Below are 19271 nucleotides of genomic sequence, written 5' to 3' on the forward strand. Positions count from 1 at the left end.
TCTCTCTCTCTCTGTGTGTGTGTGTGTGTGTGTGTGTGTGTGTGTGTGTGTGTGTGTTTGTGTGTATTTCTCTCTCTGTGTGTGTGTGTGTGTATTTCTGTGTGTGTGTGTGTGTTTTCACTGTGTGTGTGTATTTCTGTGTTGTGTGTGTGTGTGTGTGTGTGTGTATTTCTCTGTTTGTGTGTGTGTGTGTGCGTGTGTTTCTGTCTGTGTGTGTGTGTGTGTGTGTGTGTGTGTATTTATCTGTGTGTGTGTATGTGTGTGTGTGTATTTCTCTCTGTGTGTGTGTGTGTGTGTGTGTGTATTTCTCTGTGTGTATGTGTGTGTGTGTATTTCTGTGTGTGTGTGTGTTTCAGGTGATGGGGGTAGTAGGTCCCTCCAGTGTGGCTGATGGACTGCCCCTGCTCCACCTGAGCCCCTACCTGTCCCCCCCTCTACCCTTCAGCACAGCAGTGGTACGCCTGGTGGCTCTGCAGATACAGGTGACTGACTACCGAGCCCAAGAACAGACCTCTGGGGAACTGTGTGTGTGTCTGTTGTGTGTGTGTGTGTGTGTGTGTGTGTGTATGTTGTGTGTCTGTTGTGTGTGTGTGTGTGTGTATGTTGTGTGTCTGTTGTGTGTGTGTGTGTGTGTGTGTGTGTGTGTGTGTGTGTGTGTGTGTGTGTCTGTCATAATGAAACATGTATTTTGTTCTCTTTCCTGATTGACAGGCTTTGAAGGATGACTTCCCTCTGAGCCATGTGATCTCCCCCTTCACCAATCAGGAGAGGCGAGAGGGCATGCTGCTCAACCTGCTTATTCCATTCGTGCTGACTGTGGGGTCAGGGAGCAAAGGTCAGAGCCCTGGGTCAAGAGGTCAAATGTCACCAATCTGTGTGTGTATGTATGCATACGTGCGTCTGAAATAATGGCTGTGTTCCAGCCAGACTTGAATGTCACCTTGCAGTCACCTGCCAGATCTCACAGCGCCTGGATAGGTGTTAAAAATATCAGTTACCTGCATCATATATATAACAATCTGATGCTCGCCTGCACCATCGATGACCTGGCACCCAACGAATAGTTGATATGTGTTGCACAACTGCAATGTGGTCGGCCTGGAACGCAACCAATGTGTGTGTATGTGTTTGTTCCCCCTCTGCAGACTCCCCACACCTGGAGCAGCCAGAGGTCTCCCTGCTCCTGCAGACGGTCATCAACATCCTGCTCCCGCATCATCAGCACGTCCCCGACCAAGAACTTCATGCTGGACACGTTCCCCGCCCACTGCTCCACCCCCGGGGACCAGGGCAAGGACCTGAGGAGAGAGGGCCTGGCCAGAGTCCACCAGTCAGGCTGCATACCTGGGTAGGGTTAGACTTATGCAGACTTAGACTATTTAGAATAAGACTTACACTTAGAACTTACATTTATTCTAAGGGAACTTTATTTTCCCTGCGATAGACTAGCGTCCTGTCCAGTTAGTGTACTTGTACATCAAGCTGCCTCACATTACAGAAACAGGAGATAGACTAGCGTCCTGTCCAGGGGGTGTACTTGTACATCAAGCTGCCTCACGTTACAGAAACAGGAGATAGACTAGTGTCCTGTCCAGGGGGTGTACTTGTACATCAAGCTGCCTCACGTTACAGAAACAGGAGATAGACTAGCGTCCTGTCCAGGGGTGTACTTGTACATCAAGCTGCCTCACGTTACAGAAACAGGAGATAGACTAGCGTCCTGTCCAGGGGGTGTACTTGTACATCAAGCTGCCTCACGCTCCTATGAGCCGTTCAGGCTCGCATAAACCAAGACTCGTGCATAGCTACTTAGACTTAGACTTACATTTAGAACATCCATTTTATTCTGAGGGAAGTCTGTTCTGCAGGGTTCTGATTTAGGCTCCAGTGGCAGAGTGGGAGGATGAGGTGTTGAATAATAGTGGATGGCTGGTTAAAAGATGTAGGAGCTGATGGGTTGTTGATGGAGGTGGTGTTTCTCTCTCCATTACTTTCTCTCTTTTTCTCTATCTCCCTGCCTTTCTCTTCGTCTGACTCCTCCCTTTCTCTGTCTTTCTCTCCCCCTCTCTCCACTTTCTCTCCCCTCTCTCTCTCCCCTCTCCCCTCTCTCTCTCCCTCTCTCTCCCCTCCCTCTCTCCCCCTCTCTCTCCCTCTCTCTCCCCACTCTCTCTACCCCCTCCTCCCTCCCCCTCTCTCTCCCCCTCTCTTACCCCCTCCCTCCTCCCTCTCTTCCCCTCTCTCCCCTACTCTCTCTACCCCCCTCCCTCCCTCTCTCTACCCCATCTCTCTCCCCTCCTCCCCTCTCTTCCCCCTCCTCCCCCTCCCTCCCCTCTATTCCCCCTCTCTCTCCCCTCCTCCCCCTCTCTCCCCTCCTCCCCCTCTCTTCCCCCTCTCTCTCCCCTCCTCCCCTCTCTCCCCCAGCTCTAAAGGTGGTGCTAGTGTGTTTTGAGCGGCAGCTGGGGAACCAATGGTATCGCCTCAGCCTGCAGGTCAAGGAGATGTCTCTGAGGAAGGTGGGAGGCCTGGCCTTCTGGGACTTCATAGACTTCATAGTGCGCACTCGGATCCCCATCTTCGTCCTGCTGCGCCCTTTATCCAGTGCAAGGTAGGAGTCCTGTGTAGTATTATACTGTATCCTCCATTCTGTATAGTATTATACTGTACCCTCCATTCTGTGTAGTATTATACTGTACCCTCCATTCTGTGTAGTATTATACTGTATCCTCCATTCTGTATAGTATTATACTGTATCCTCCATTCTGTGTAGTATTATACTGTACCCTCCATTCTGTGTAGTATTATACTGTATCCTCCATTCTGTGTAGTATTATACTGTATCCTCCATTCTGTATAGTATTATACTGTATCCTCCATTCTGTGTAGTATTATACTGTATCCTCCATTCTGTATAGTATTATACTGTACCCTCCATTCTGTGTAGTATTATACTGTACCTCCATTCTGTATAGTATTATACTGTATCCTCCATTCTGTGTAGTATTATACTGTATCCTCCATTCTGTGTAGTATTATACTGTATCCTCCATTCTGTATAGTATTATACTGTATCCTCCATTCTGTGTAGTATTATACTGTATCCTCCATTCTGTGTAGTATTATACTGTATCCTCCATTCTGTGTAGTATTATACTGTATCCTCCATTCTGTATAGTATTATACTGTATCCTCCATTCTGTGTAGTATTATACTGTATCCTCCATTCTGTATAGTATTATACTGTATCCTCCATTCTGTGTAGTATTATACTGTATCCTCCATTCTGTGTAGTATTATACTGTATCCTCCATTCTGTATAGTATTATACTGTATCCTCCATTCTGTGTAGTATTATACTGTATCCTCCATTCTGTGTAGTATTATACTGTATCCTCCATTCTGTGTAGTATTATACTGTATCCTCCATTCTGTATAGTATTATACTGTATCCTCCATTCTGTGTAGTATTATACTGTATCCTCCATTCTGTATAGTATTATACTGTATCCTCCATTCTGTGTAGTATTATACTGTATCCTCCATTCTGTATAGTATTATACTGTATCCTCCATTCTGTGTAGTATTATACTGTATCCTCCATTCTGTATAGTATTATACTGTATCCTCCATTCTGTGTAGTATTATACTGTATCCTCCATTCTGTGTAGTATTATACTGTATCCTCCATTCTGTGTAGTATTGTCACAAACGAGACTCCCGCTGTTCCTCCTGCTCACCACCAGAGGGAACCCTCTCCTGAGTATTAAACCCCTGAACTACATTTCCCACATACCTGGCTCTGATTACCGTTGCACCTGACTCCCATCAGTAGACTATTTAGGTGCTCTCAAACTCTCTCTCTTTGCGAAGTCTTGTTTACCCTGGTGATCATTTCTGAGCGTTTTCGCCTGTGTCTGTCTGCCCGTGGATTTACTCTGGACTGTTTTCCCTCCTTGATTCTTTGCTGCCTGCCCTGGACTATATTCTTTACTGGACTGATTTTTGTAAGCTTGCTGCCTGCCCTGACCTTATGCCTGTACTTGGATTACGAGTTGCCTTATCCCTACTGTTGTGTCTGCTGGCGATTGACCCTGTTTGTACGACCCAGATTGTAATAAAACTGCAAATGGATCCTCACTCTCCTGGAGCGTCATTACAGAAGACTTCGCCAACACACGATCCAGCAGCTCTGGTTCAGATGTCCACGGAGATCTCCACTCAAGCTCACCAACTCGCCATTCATCAACAGCAGCTAACCCATTTAACTACAGTAACAGAGGAACTCGTCAGACGCTACAGAAGTTGCCGGTGTGCGCTAACGAACCCAGCCCTCCTCCACCCGAACGGAGTGTGGGCGCTTCTCCACCACCGTCACTCACAGTTAACCCACGTCTGGCTCTCCCCTGATAAGTTCGACGGCAACCCAACTAAAAGTAAGGGATTTCTACTGCAATGTTCATTATTCATTGATCAACAACCAGCTATGTATGTCACCGATGCCAGCAAGATTTCCTTGGTATGCTCACTCCTCGCTGACAAGGCGTTAGAGTGGGTGACGGCGGTTTGGAGAGAGGATGGCACTGCTTTTCCATCGTTGGTACCTTTCTTCAACGCTTCGGGAAATATTTGAACACCCGGAGGGGAGGTATGAGAGCTGATGACCGACTACTTGCGTTGAGCCAGGGCAGGAATACCGCAGCAGAATATGCTTTGACATTTCGCACTCTAGCAGCTCAAACCGACTGGGTGGAGAGCACACTTAAACTGCTCTTTCGCAAGGGACTCAGCTTGGAGTTGCAATCCGAACTGGCCTGCCGAGATGAAGGGAAATCGCTGAATCAATTCATCGAACTAACCATTCAGATTGACAATCTGATTCGTTCACGTCGTCCACTCAGAACGGTACCCACCAGCACACAATACCCGGTCACTCTGTCTCAAACTGAACCCATGCAGCTCGGATATACTCACCTGACTCCGGAAGAACGAGAGAACGCCGCATACGTCAACATCTCTGCCTCTATTGTGGTCAACCGGGCCATCTGAGGGCGTTTTGCCCCACAAGACCACCTCCTCGTAATCCCTCTTCGGTGAGTCCTTGTGTTCAAGCACATCATTCCAGTTCTTGCATCAAAGTACCTATAGTATTATCTCTAGAGGGCAATCATATATCCACATCAGCTCTATTAGACTCAGGAGCAGCCGGGAACTTTATGTCTCACGAGTTTGCCCAACAACAACAACTCCCATTAATCTCCTGTAACTCTCAATTAGCAGTGGAGGCGCTAGATGGACGGCCTCTCGGCGATGGGAGGGTCCTGCACACCACCGTGGACCTTCAACTACAGACCGGTACCCTTCACACTGAGGTAATTCGTTTCTACGTCATCTCATCACCTCATAACCCGGTTATTCTTGGACTCCCCTGGCTACGTCAACATAATCCCCTCATCTCATGGAGGGAGGGTCGTATCATCAAATGGGACCCGTCATGTCACTCCAACTGCTTAACTGGCAGCCCTTCACTCTCCATTCAGACCGTCACGCTAAAGGACGAGCCGGTCCTTTTCCCCACTCTTCCCATTGAATACTCTGACCTCATCGAAGCTTTTAGCAAGACCAAGGCGATGGAACTCCCCCTCCACCGATCAAGCGACTGTTCCATCGAACTATTACGAGGCACAACACCACCTAAGGGCCGAATCTTCCCCTATCACAACCCGAATCAGAAGCCATGAACAACTATATCGAGGAGGAACTTTCGAAGGGGTTCATTAGAACGTCGACATCACCTGCAGCCTCTGGCTTCTTCTTTGTTAAAAAAAAGACGGTGGCCTACGCCCCTGTATCGACTACCGGGTCTCAACGACATCACCGTCAAGTTTGATATCCTTTACCGCTGGTACCAGCTGCCCTAGAACAACTCCGCGAAGCCAAGTACTTCTCCAAACTGGACCTCCGCAGCGCCTACAATCTCATTCGCATCCGGGACGGTGATGAATGGAAGACAGCCTTCTCTACCAGCACTGGGCACTATGAGTATTTGGTGATGCCTTCGGGCTGTCCAATAGTCCGTCCGTATTTCAGTCGTTTATCAATGACGTCTTTCGGGACATGCTTAATCGTTGGGTAATTGTTTACATCGGTGACATTCGTCTATTCCAACACCTATGAGGAACACGTGCAACACGTGAGAACAGTATTACAACGACTCATTGATCACCAATTATACGCCAAAGCAGAGAAGTGCGAATTTCACCAGACTTCACGTCTTTCTTGGGCTACATCATCAACCAGGAGGGAGTCGCCATGGACGAGAAGAAGGTCAAGGCCGTTTCTAGACTGGCCACTGCCAGTAACCTTAAAGGAGTTACAACGCTTCTGGGATTTGCGAACTTCTACCGACGCTTCATCAGGAATTTCAGCTCGGTAGCCTCTCCCTTAACCTCTATGACTAAGAGAAATGCACCACACCTCACCTGGTCAACTACAGCACAGGAGGCTTTCGGAGAACTCAAGTCACGTTTCACATCTGCCCCCATCCTCCACCACCCTAATCCTGAAATCCCGTTTTACAGTTGAGGTGGACGCTTCTAATACGGGCATTGGAGCCATCCTCTCACAGCGGCACGGATCCCCACTCAAGCTCTATCCGTGCGCCTATTACTCCCGCAAACTTAGTCCAGCCGAACAGAACTATGACGTCGGAAACCGAGAACTGTTGGCCATGAAAGCAGCTATGGAGGAGTGGCGTCATTGGCTGGAGGGAGCTAAACACCCGTTTGTGATTCTAACTGACCACAAGAATCTGGAATACTTGCGATCTGCCAAGAGACTGAATCCCAGACAAGCGAGGTGGGCTCTCTTCTTTACACGATTTGACTTCACCGTTACCTATCGTCCCGGTTCAAAGAACACCAAAGCAGACGCATTATCACGCCAACACGACGGTGTAGTTCCCACTGAATCCAAGGAAACCCTGCTTCCTGAGTCATTAATCGTGGCCCCTATTCAGTGGGACATCATGACAGAGCTCACCCAGGCCAATTCACAAAAGACCCCTCCTCCCGAATGCCCCCTAACAAAACTTTTGTACCTCAGGATCTCTGTCAGAAAGTGCTACAGCAAGTTCACTCCGTACTCAGCTCCGGTCATCCTGGAATCGCTGCCACTGTTCACCTGCTTCAGAACAGCTTTTGGTGGCCAACCTTGCGGGCAGACACAATAAAATTCATTAACGAATGCACCACCTGTAACACAAGCAAACATCTCAGACAACTACCATCGGGCCCACTGCAACCACTGCCAGTTCCCCCACCGACCATGGTCCCATCTTGCCATAGACTTTATTACCGATCTTCCCAAGTCCAATGGGAACACCACAATACTCACTGTCATAGATCGCTTCTCCAAGGCCTGCCGGTTGATTCCACTTCCCAAACTGCCCACAGCATTGGAAACAGCCGAACTCATGTGCAACCTTGTGTTTCGCTTCTATGGCCTGCCTGAGGACATCGTGTCGGACCGGGGGCCCCAATTCACATCCAGAGTATGGTCAGCATTCTTCCAACAACTCAACATCAACATTAGCCTCACTTCAGGATATCACCCACAATCTAATGGTCAGACAGAACGCCTCAATCAGGAGATCACCCGGTTTCTCAGAGCCTACTGTCATCAGAACCAAGCAGACTGGAGTCGATTCCTCATGTGGGCGGAGTATGCACAGAACTCACTCCAGAAACCCTCCACCGGTCTAACTCCATTCCAATGTGTCATGGGCTTCCAACCTCCCCTATTTCCATGGTCAGGGGAACCCACCGAGGTACCCTCTAATTATCGTATCTCTCCCACTTTTCATGTATCACTTCTCAAACCCGCTGGTGGTCCGAGAGCGGAGGAGGAGGAGCAGACCAGTGATCAGGGCCCCCCACCCATCTTGGTGGACGGCGAGGAGGCATATCAGGTTCGAGATCTACTCGATTCCAGACACCGCGGGGCAGGCTCCTCCAATATCTGGTGGATTGGGAGGTGGGACCCGAAGAGCGATCCTGGGTTAATACAGAGGACATACTCGACCCCGCACTCATGACTGAGTTCCATAGGACGCACCCGGAGAAACCGGCCCCCGACCTCGAGGAAGACCCCGGCGTCGTTCGCCTCTTGCGTCAGGAGCCGCTCGCAGGGGGCTCTGTCTAAACGAGACTCCGCTGTTCCTCCTGCTCACCACCAGAGGGAACCCTCTCCTGAGTATTAAACCCCTGAACTACATTTCCCACATACCTGGCTCTGATTACCGTTGCACCTGACTCCCATCAGTAGACTATTTAGGTGCTCTCAAACTCTCTCTCTTTGCGAAGTCTTGTTTACCCTGGTGATCATTTCTGAGCGTTTTCGCCTGTGTCTGTCTGCCCGTGGATTTACTCTGGACTGTTTTCCCTCCTTGATTCTTTGCTGCCTGCCCTGGACTATATTCTTTACTGGACTGATTTTTGTAAGCTTGCTGCCTGCCCTGACCTTATGCCTGTACCTGGATTACGAGTTGCCTTATCCCTACTGTTGTGTCTGCTGGCGATTGACCCTGTTTGTACGACCCAGATTGTAATAAAACTGCAAATGGATCCTCACTCTCCTGGAGCGTCATTACAAGTATTATACTGTATCCTCCATTCTGTATAGTATTATACTGTATCCTCCATTCTGTGTAGTATTATACTGTATCCTCCATTCTGTATAGTATTATACTGTATCCTCCATTCTGTGTAGTATTATACTGTATCCTCCATTCTGTGTAGTATTATACTGTATCCTCCATTCTGTATAGTATTATACTGTATCCTCCATTCTGTGTAGTATTATACTGTATCCTCCATTCTGTATAGTATTATACTGTATCCTCCATTCTGTGTAGTATTATACTGTATCCTCCATTCTGTATAGTATTATACTGTATCCTCCATTCTGTATAGTATTATACTGTATCCTCCATTCTGTGTAGTATTATACTGTATCCTCCATTCTGTATAGTATTATACTGTATCCTCCATTCTGTGTAGTATTATACTGTATCCTCCATTCTGTATAGTATTATACTGTATCCTCCATTCTGTATAGTATTATACTGTATCCTCCATTCTACTACCTTGTATAGTATTATACTGTATCCTCCATTCTGTATAGTATTATACTGTATCCTCCATTCTGTATAGTATTATACTGTATCCTCCATTCTGTATAGTATTATACTGTATCCTCCATTCTACTATCTTGTATAGTATTATACTGTATCCTCCATTCTACTACCTTGTATAGTATTATACTGTATCCTCCATTCTGTGTAGTATTATACTGTATCCTCCATTCTGTATAGTATTATACTGTATCCTCCATTCTACTACCTTGTATAGTATTATACTGTATCCTCCATTCTGTATAGTATTATACTGTATCCTCCATTCTGTATAGTATTATACTGTATCCTCCATTCTACTATCTTGTATAGTATTATACTGTATCCTCCATTCTACTACCTTGTATAGTATTATACTGTATCCTCCATTCTGTGTAGTATTATACTGTATCCTCCATTCTGTATAGTATTATACTGTATCCTCCATTCTGTATAGTATTATACTGTATCCTCCATTCTACTACCTTGTATAGTATTATACTGTATCCTCCATTCTGTGTAGTATTATACTGTATCCTCCATTCTGTATAGTATTATACTGTATCCTCCATTCTGTATAGTATTATACTAGAGATTCGAATGCAGGCTCTGTCGCAGCCGGCCGCGACCGGGAGACTCATGGGCGGCGCACAATTGGCCCAGCGTCGTCCAGGGTAGGGGAGGGAATGGCCGGCAGGGATGTAGCTCAGTTGATAGAGCATGGCGTTTGCAATGCCAGGGTTGTGTGTTCGATTCCCACGGGGGGCCAGTATAAAAAAATATGTATTCACTAACTGTAAGTCGCTCTGGATAAGAGCGTCTGCTAAATGACTAAAATGTAATTGTAAAAATGTATCCTCCATTCTACTACCTTGTATAGTATTATACTGTATCCTCCATTCTACTACACTGTGCCTCTGTAAGAGCCCTGCAAAGTGTTCCCCTCTATATACCTCTTCTTCTATGTTCTTTCTAGGGCTAGAATCACAGAATCCTTTATTCAGCTTTCTCTGTCTCTCTCTTTCTCTCTCTCTCTCCCCCCCTCCCTCTCTCTCTCTCTCTCGCTCTCTCTCTCTCTCTCTCCCTCTTTCTCTCTCTCTCCCTCTCCCTCTCTCTCTCTTCTTCTTCTTCTTCTTCTTCTTCTTCTTCTTCTTCTTCTTCTTCTTCTTCTTCTTCTTCTTCTTCTTCTTCTTCTTCTTCTTCTTCTTCTTCTTCTTCTTCTTCTTCTTCTTCTTCTTCTTCTTCTTCTTCTTCTTCTTCTTCTTCTTCTTCTTCTTCTTCTTCTTCTTCTTCTTCTTCTTCTTCTTCTTCTTCTTCTTCTTCTTCTTCTTCTTCTTCTTCTTCTTCTTTTCTCTTCTTCTTCTTCTTCTTCTTCTTCTTCTTCTTCTTCTTCTTCTTCTTCTTCTTAACCCCTCCCAGCTCCTGACCCAGCCAGCTGACTCCCAGGAGGAGATCACGGCCCGCCACCACATCGCTGACCAGCTGGAGCGCGCTTCATCCCCGCCCCCTCTGCAAGAGCTCCCTGTTCGCAGAGTTCAACAACGAGCTGAAGATCCTCAAGGAGGCCGTGCACAGTGGCTCTGGTTGGTGACCTACTGATTAGTACACTGGCTATTAGTAGACTAGCCGTTAGTATACTACTTTTTAGTGCACTACTCATTTAGTACACTACCGTTAGTCACTACCCGTTAGTACACTACACTACCCGTTAGAACACTACACATTAGACACATAGCCAACTAGTAAACAACTGCTATGTTAACCTTTCATTATTAATGGATAGGTTATGATAAGAGATTGGTTAAGGTGACCTATGTGTCTGTTCCACAGCATACCAGGGCAAGACATCCATCAGTACAGTGGGCACGTCCACCTCTGCCTACCGCCTGTCGCTGGCCACCATGTCCCGGTCCAACACGGGCACGGGCACGGTGTGGGAGCAGGAGAGCCAGCCGTCCCGCCAGCCCTCCCAGGACACGCTGAGCCGCACCGACGAGGATGACGAACAGGAGCAGGAAGAGAGTCAGACACTCCTCCTATCTATTACTAATACTATCACTCTATCACTGAGTCAGACACTCCTCCTATCTACTACTACTATCACTCTATCACTGAGTCAGACATTCCTCCTATCTACTACTACTATCACTCTATCACTGAGTCAGACACTCCTCCTATCTACTACTACTATCACTCTATCACTGAGTCAGATACTCCTCCTATCTACTACTATCACTCTTTTACAAAAATGGAGAGAAATAAGCTTTTTGTGTGTATGGAATATTTCTGTGATCCTTTATTTTAGGGACCAACACTTTCCATGTTGAGTTTATATTTTAGTTCAATGTATATAAAACACAGAAAAGTCTGTTTTTTTGTCTGCACTGGGCCTTTAATGAATTATATCTCCCCTTTCATATTGGTTTTGTTTTTCTCTCTCCCTCCCTCTCTTTCTCTCTTTCACCCCCTCTTTCACTATCTGAATGGTCTGGTTGTTGCATGTTTGGGTTTGCCTGCATGTCATTTTCACCCCCCACTCCCCCCAACCTGCACCGGCATTTTGATCGCCCCCTTTCCTCTCTCTCCCTCTCTCGCTCTACCTCCTTTCATCCCTCTCTCTCTCTCTCTCTCTCTCTCTCTCGCTCTACCTTTTCCTCTCTCTTCTCTCTCTCTCTCTCTCTCTCTCTCTCTCTCTTCTCTCTTTTTTCTCTCTCTCTCTCTCTCTCTTTCTCTCTCTTTTTTTTTCCCTCTAGATGACTCTATCAGTATTCCCAGTGTGGTGAGTGAACACGAGGTCTTCCTACCCAGGCTCATCACGCAGCGACGCTTCTCCAGTCACGCCACGGGCAGTGCCCAGCCTGAACCAAGCACCCGCAGCACCATGCTGCCCAGCCACAGGTAACACACACACACACCCCTACACACACACACACACACACACTCACAGTCTTGTACAACTAACCTTGTGGGGACACACAATTCAGTCCCATTCAAAATACTATTTTCCCTAACCCCTAACCCTAACCCTAACACTTACCCTAACCTTAACCTGAAAACGTAACCCTAGCCCTAGCTCCTAACCCTAACCCTAAAACTAACCCTAGCTCCTAACCCTAAAACTAACCCTAGCTCCTAAGCCTAACCCTAAACCTAATTCTAACCCTAACACTAATTCTAACCTTAACCCCAAACCCCCTAAAAATAGCATTCTAGTCCCCACAAGTATAGTTAAACACGTCCACCCCTAGACACACACCCCTACACACACACACCCATACACACACACCCATACACACACACCCCTAGACACACACCCCTACAACCACACACCCCTACACACACACACCTCTCCCTACACACACAACACATATGCACGTGCACACCCACGCACACCTCACACGAGCACACGCGCTCACATCACCTCACTCCTCGACACTGGATTGTACTATGATTGTCCACACATCACCTCACTCCTCGACACTGGATTGTACTATGACTGTCCACACGTCAGCACGTTCAGTACATGTAACACACCGTCACTTCAGAAGACACAATCACAGTCATACTATTTCTGTTGTTTTAAAGCTGTTTATTTGTGTTAATTTGTGTAACCTTTTCTGGAGAACAGTATGCTGGATGAATAGCTAAGAAGTCAGGCCTGCTACCAGGCATAGTCGTTTTAGCAGAGAGATTGTCTCTGAATACTTTAAAAACACACCCTTCCTGCCAAGGATTTCTTTAAGTAAGTAAGTATGGGAGGGAGGAAGGGTGCATATTTAGAGTATTCAAACAGGGCCCTAGATCAATGGAAAGTTCCTGACTAGCTGGTCCAGCTACTGTACCATAGGAGACCCTTCAGAGGAGAAGCCTTGGACATGAGGCAGCATGCTCTCCTCTCTCCCTAAACCCCTTCTCTCCTTCCTGCCCCCTCCTCTGCAGTGAACCCAATGTGCTAGATGAGTCTCAAGGACTGGAAGAGGGTAACCTGTCTAGGTACAGTGTCACGTCACAGTCCCCCTGTGTGTTGCGTCTCTCTATGTGCAGTTTGGGGGGGGCTCGGCCAATCGGACGGCCTCCTCTGACTACTTCGTTTTCCTCACTCATTATCTCATCCAATCAAAACCGCCGTTGGTCCATCACCCTTCCTCCTTGTGTAGGTATAATTTAACGTAGTCTCTTGTTCCCCCTCGAAGCTACCACACTGACACCACCCATCTCAAGCCATCCACTGTTGCCTCTTTAACCCTTTAAATCCCTGGGCGGTGTGAGGACGCTGGGGAGCGGGTGGGTAATGTACTGTGTCTCAGCCAGCTCAGTCCATCGGTGCCATCATGGTCTTCATACTGTTTCAGGCTTTTCAGTGTTCAAATTGGACGTCCTCTCCAGGATACCAATCTGTGGGGCATGGGGTACTGGAGTGGCAATCGATCAATGAAATTATTATATTTATCTTATCAAGAAGTTAGACATTACCAGATAGGTTCATGTTCTAGTTCTGTGCACTGGGAATATGGTACAAGCTGTCTACATAAGAACACAGATCACTCCAGACCCCATAACCCCCTTTGTGTTTTGGTGTATTCTTGCGCTGTGATTGGGTGTCCTTGATTGGTGGGTGTGTCAGTGTCGTGTGCAGTGGAGTGATTGGGTTAGTGGGGAGAGATGGGAAGAATGTGAGGAGCAGTGGACAGACACACCTCCTCTTGACTCTCCTGTGTGTCTCAGTGAAAGAGAGAGAGTTCATTAGGAGAAACACCACGTCTGTGTTGTACTGACTGGTTCTGTCTGTCTGTGTCTTTGCCTGTCTGTCTCTTTTCCTGTCTTTGCCTGTCTGTCTTTGTGTCTGTCTTTCTCTGTCTGTCTCTGCATGTCTGTCTGTCTGTCTCTGTGGTTCTGTCTGTCTCTGTGTTTCTGTCTGTCTGTCTGGTTGGGTGGTGTAGGGTGGCCAGTGTGCAGAGTGAACCAGGCCAGCAGAACCTCTTAAACCAACCTCCGCTGGGACGCAAAAGAGGACTAAGACAGGTGAGAGTGGTCTTCAAAGTGGAACTATAAATGCTCCTTTTCAGTTTATTGAGAAAATATTTTGTTTTTCAAATGCATTATTCACAATTATTGAATTGGAATTTCAGTTTACTTCCTGAATTGACTGACTTCAATTTACCCTGGTTTATACTGGGGTGCATTCAGTTTGATTGAACGTTTGCTAAATTGAGGAACGGTTTGTACTGAATGGCACCATTCCCCAAAACGTTCTTGAACCGACTTTGAGGTCAGTTTGCTCCATTTGGTGGGTGTGGCGGGGTGTGGCTTGAAGCAATGAATGACGTATTTAAAGGGAAGCAGTGCATTTTGAACACACAATCCAACCCCTCCCGGTTTTTCAACAGGTCGCTCAGTACAGCACCGTTTCCATTTCATTGAACGTTCCACTAAGTTTTTTCGTACTGAACGTAGCCCTGGTCTTGTCACATGATCAGGGAAAACTCTGTCCCTAATTGTGGATAATGATGAAGAGGCTATCCACATTGACATTCACAGTGGAAATTATTTGTGGATTGGTTGATTGATTGGTTGATTGATTGATATTTCAATGCAGTTGCGACGCCCCCTGCTGTCCCTTCCAAAGAGTGAGCTGCGAGGGCCAGGTCGCTCTGGAGCCCGGCTCTCCACCACCCGCAGGAGCATCCAGCCCAAGAACAAACCTCTGGGTAACTGTGTGCACATGAGTGTGTGTGTGTGTCTGTTGTGTCTGTTGTGTGTGTGTGTGAGAGAGATTCTGTAACTACAGCAAACTTGCCCTACACTTCAGATCAAGCACACTTCAGTTCAAATGTAGACCTTGTGATATTAACTATTAATACTAAATATTTTCTCATGAACGTATCTCTGACAATCTGATTCCTCCCACTCTGTGTGTTGACTTGATCTGACATGTACCGATCCTCCTCATTCACAACCGTTGTCTCTGTTCCAATGTGTCTTAATCCCCTGTCACTTCCGACCCCAATAACTGACTCTGTTCATTCTGTGTTCTGTTTATGCCTTTGTTTCGATTCGAATAAAGAAACTTTATTGGACTGCGAAGGTGAGACACCTATACTTCCTCCCTCTCCTCTTGCAACGTAATGACGCCATCTCTCTGAAACCTCTCACCTGATACGTTGCTCTGCATGTCTGTCTTGCATCCCCCCCACGCTCCCGCCCCTTCCACTCCTCTCCCTCACCCCTGGTAGTGGTTGTGGTAATGTGTCCGCTAGTCCCCAAGGTGGTGCTGTGATGAACTATGAGTGTGATAACTGTGATGATGTCTCCTCAGCAACCCATGGGTGGGACCAGAAAAGGGTGGTCACCTTCACAGAGAGCCAGCAGGCTCAGGCGAAGAGCCCCACCCCCGGTGGCGCCGATGCCCACCCAGAGGGCAGGAAGGCCAGCCCGGCCCCTCCACTCGCTCCCCCTGCTGCCCCTGGTGCCTCCTCCTCAGCCATCATCAAAGCTGACCTCCACAGCCCTGCCAAGAAACAGGTACGAATGGGGGAGTAAGGATATTTTATGACATTGTCAATTCTCTCTCTGTAGTTTGGGTCATGTCGATTTGGTAAGAAGGTACGCAGAATGGTCCTTTTGTGTAGCTTGCATTTTGTACGTTCCTACGATATATAAATTAAAGGGAAAATCCACTCCAGAAATGAAACTCATGAAACTCCTCTCAATGTGGTGTTCTATAAGTGGGTAAAATACCTATTTTCACCATGATTTAACTTCTAAGTGGTCAGTCTGTGAAATCAGGAAATCGTGTTGTAACGCGTCATCACGATAAGGTTCTTGTTACTGGAGATAAGGAATATCACATTTCATAATGCTTTTTAAATATTTTTCTTAACTCTATTTCTTGAACTGCGTTGTTGGTTAAGGGCTTGTAAGTAAGCATTTCACGGTAAGGTCTACACCTGTTGTGTTCGGCGCCTGTGACAAATAAAGTTTGATTTGAAATGTCACTCTTCTTGTTTCCTGGTTGTAGTTATCGATGGAGAGCAAGGAGAAACAAGAGCAGTGGGGCCTCCGCAGCAGCCTCTCTCCTCGGCCCTCCATCTCCCGCGCCTCCACCCCCACCCCACCCTCCTCCTGCTCTCCTCTCCCTCCACCGCCTCTCCCCATCTCTCGCACCTGTTCTCCCCTCCCCCCTCTGCCGATCCTGGGGATCCAACCCCCGCTCACCTCTCCCATCCGGGTCCGTCCTCCCATCAGACCCCGGAGAGCCCAGAAGGACGAGGACACGACTGCCCTGCTGGGAGATACACAGACACCCTCCTCCACATTTCAGAGGACAATGGGGGCACAGAGAACCCCTGCTCGCCCCCTGCTCTCCCCCCGCCGCTCGCCCGCCCTGCCCCCCCGCCGCTCGCCCGCACGGCCCCCCCGCCACTCCCCTCTCCCCCTCCCCCTCTCCCCCGTTGACCTGGACCTGGATGAGTCCCACGTCTGAGAAGCGTCCCTGTAACGTTTCAGTAATGTTTCGTTAACATTTCAGTAACGTAACTCGGAGCAAACGTTATAACTAGGGCCAGGAGTTTTTCCCTGACTGACCTTGTCGTGACTGCACTAGGAAAAATCCCTGACCCTAGTTACAAGGCTCTAAACTACAGACGTAGGCTATAACTAGGGCCCGGAGTTTTGACCCTTTAGATTAGATCACATGGTCCTGCTGGGGAAAACTCCTGGCTCTAGTTATGACCCTGGCAGGGTAGCTTCTCTGTGTCAGTCCCCATCTATATCTTTGGAGTCTGTCGTTAGACATTGAACTGCAGATAACTCTGTATCCTGTCCTTCAAGCTAATGGAGGTCATTATGACATAAAATGATTGGTGAAATCAGTGCAGTAGAATCCTTGCTCTCACCTATCCAATCACGTTAGATTAGTGATTACCTTGAGAAAAGAAGGGAGGGAAGGTGCATCTTCAGAGTATTAGAACAGGGCCGAGGACCAATCCCTGTTAGTGTTCTCCTCTTGCCCCTCCCCCTCTCTGCTCTATTCTGTCCTGTTAGAGCACCAAGATGACATTTCCATTTACGTCATTTAGCAGACGCTCTCCATACTTCACTACGTCTACAGTACCAGTGCCAGTGTATTCTCACCTCTGACATTTTAACCCATCTCATACCAAAGTACTCATATCAAATGGAGAATCTACATGCCTTCACACGTCAGGGTCAATTAAACCATGGTGTCCAACAGGGGATCAAGTGGGACTGTTTCTATTGCTAGGTAGATCACATTCTATTGGTTGTGGTCTACAGACAAGTGAAGGGTGATGTTTCCAGCCATTGGCTGCTACAAACAGACATCCGTCTACCTATAGGTTGACATTGTCACCTCCCAAGAACTGTTTACAGTGAAGCTACTGAAGGGTAAACTGTTGACTAGAGAAATTAAATGTATATTAGCTATAATATTATATATAATATTGTGAAATTATGATATTTAATCCTGAAGACAATTTTTAAAGAAAGATTTAATGTATATGTGATTGCACAAAGTCAAAGTGTTGCAGAGGCATATTATGTTTGTCATTATGATAATATATTGGAAAGTTTATTTATGAATAGATGGATAGATTGATTACATATTTATTTATATTTAATATTTATAAAATATTTATCCTCTTATGTATCCTTGGGGTTTCTAGGTTTGATTTATTGACCATCGACACTGGGTGGTTGTACTTTTCCTATGGAGGTTGTGTCTGTCGGATGAAAAGAGGTTCTTTATGGAGGTTGTGTCTGTTAAATGAAAAGAGGATCTTTATGGAGGTTGTGTCTGTTAAATGAAAATAGGATATTTATGGAGGTTGTGTCTGTTAGATGAAAATAGGTTATTTATGGAGGTTGTGTCTGTTAAATGAAAATAGGATATTTATGGAGGTTGTGTCTGTCAGATGAAAAGAGGTTCTTTATGGAGGTTGTGTCTGTTAAATGAAAAGAGGATCTTTATGGAGGTTGTGTCTGTTAAATGAAAAGAGGATCTTTATGGAGGTTGTGTCTGTTAAATGAAAATAGGATATTTATGGAGGTTGTGTCTGTTAGATGAAAATAGGTTATTTATGGAGGTTGTGTCTGTTAGATGAAAATAGGATATTTATGGAGGTTGTGTCTGTCAGATGAAAATAGGATTTTAATGGAGGTTGTGTCTGTTAGATGAAAAGAGGATCTTTATGGAGGTTGTGTCTGTTAAATGAAAAGAGTCCAAAGCTCTGTAGGTGGGGCAGGTCATACTTGGAAGCCAATCCTAACATCCACTGAAGTAAAATGAGGGGCTGGATTCAATCCGTATAGCTGAGGTTCAGCACTGTAGCGCTTGAAATTTCAAGGTAATTTGAGCCGACATATTTTACATTTTAGTCATTTAGAAGACGCTCTTATCCAGAGCGACTTAAAGTTAGTGAGTGCATACATTTTTCATACTGGCCCCCGTGGGAATCGAACCCACAACCCTGGCTTTGCAAGCGCCATGCTCTACCAACTGAGCTACAGGAGGCCCTATGCAGCGTTTGCCGTGAATACAGTCTCCGCTAATGCGAGAACGTTGCCTTTAAATGTCAAACGGGCTACAACGCGGAACTTCGGCGACACGGATTGAGTCCAGCCCTTAGTCGTTTATTGATGTCAATGGGAGACTAAGTGGACATTTTGTAAAAGTTAGGTTTCGCACCCTCGAGGGAAATGGTCTTGTTTAGTATGATGAATGTGAAACTACCATACCATACCACAACTAACTGCTCACTGGGCACAGACGTCAGTTCAATGGTTAAAAGTTGGGTAAAAAAAAAGGCAAATGCCCTTACGTTGATTCAACGTCATCGCATTGATTTTTTTGGTTGAAAAGACACAGAAACAACATTGATTCAACCAGTTTTTGCCCAGTGGATGGATGTTGTTTTATGTGTAACCAAATAGATTTTTCGTTTTGAATAGCCTCCAAAGTAATAATGACCTTCTGTTGTACTGAAAGTATCATGCATAAAGAATAGGTAACTGGTTATGGGCAGTAATGTTGAAAATGCTGGTTTTTGTTGTTGTGTTTTCAATGTCTTGAAGAATATTTATAGTA

General features: G+C 46.4%; 1 pseudogene; it reads left to right on the forward strand.

Annotated features, from left to right (window-relative positions):
* Positions 1 to 16649, forward strand: part of LOC123486937 — a 30013-nt pseudogene extending 13364 nt beyond the window's left edge.
* The last annotated feature ends 2622 nt before the right edge of the window (positions 16650 to 19271 follow it).

This window comes from Coregonus clupeaformis, unplaced genomic scaffold, assembly GCF_020615455.1.
Source record: "Coregonus clupeaformis isolate EN_2021a unplaced genomic scaffold, ASM2061545v1 scaf1357, whole genome shotgun sequence".
NCBI lineage: Eukaryota > Metazoa > Chordata > Actinopteri > Salmoniformes > Salmonidae > Coregonus > Coregonus clupeaformis.